Raw genomic sequence first — 1,190 nt, 5'->3', positions numbered from 1 at the left:
CCAATAAACAACATTCTTATCAATGGAGAAAAGATTGAAGTTGTCAAGGACTTCATTCTTCTTGGATCAACTATCAACACTCACAGTCAAGAGATTAAACGACATATTGCATTAGGCAAATCTGCTGCACAGGAACTTTTTAAAGTGCTGAAGAGCAAAAATGTCAGCTTGAGGACTAAGGTGCACCTGACCCAAGCCATGGTATTTTCAGTAACCTCATATGGATGTGAAAGCTGGACAGTGAATAAGGAAGATAATAGAAGAATTGATGCCCTTGAATTATGGTGTTGGAGGAGAACATAAAAATTGCCATGGGCTGCCAAAAGAACCAATAAGTCTGTTTTGGAAGAAGTGCAACCAGAGTGCTCCTTAGAGGACAAGATGGCCAAACTTCATCTCTCATACTTTGGACATGTTGTCAGGAGGGAACAATCGCTAAGAAGGATATCATGCTTGGTAAGATTGAGGGTCAGAGAAAAAGAGGAAGACTCCCAACGAGATGGATTGGCCAGGTGCAGCATCGATGGACTCAAGTGTGGCAATGGTAGTGGGGTTGGCCCGGGATCGGACATTGTTTTGTTCTGCTGTGCATAGGGTCACTATGAGTCAGTGCTGACTCGATGACACCTAACAACAACAACATAGGCAAAATATTGAATGATACAGAAAGCATCAAAAGATGATTGAAGGAATACACAGTCATTGTACCAAAAAGAAATGGTCAATGTTCAACCATATGAATAGGTAGGCTATGATCAAGAGCCAATGATCCTAAAGGAAAGAGTCCAAGGTGCATTGAAAGAATTGGCAAAAACCAAGGCACCAGTAATAAATGGAATACAAATTGAAATTTTTCAACAAAGTGATGCAGCGCTGGAGGTACTCATTCATCAATGCCAAGAAATTTGGAGGACAACTACTTGGTCAACTGACTAGAAGAGATATGTATTTGTGCTCATTCCAAAGAGAAATTACCAAATAGAATGTGGAAATTATTAGACAATATCATTGATAAATCCCATGTGAGTAAATTTTACTAAAGATAATCCAAAAATGACTGCAACCATACATTGACAGAGAACTTCCAGAGGTTCAAGCCAGTTTCAGAAGAGGATGTGGAACAAGGGATATCATTGCTGACATCAGATGAATCTTGACTGAAAGCAGAGAATACCAGAAAGATGTTTACC

This window comes from Chrysochloris asiatica, unplaced genomic scaffold, assembly GCF_000296735.1.
Source record: "Chrysochloris asiatica unplaced genomic scaffold, ChrAsi1.0 scaffold00157, whole genome shotgun sequence".
Lineage (NCBI taxonomy): Eukaryota > Metazoa > Chordata > Mammalia > Afrosoricida > Chrysochloridae > Chrysochloris > Chrysochloris asiatica.
Note: the sequence above shows the minus strand (reverse complement) of the source record.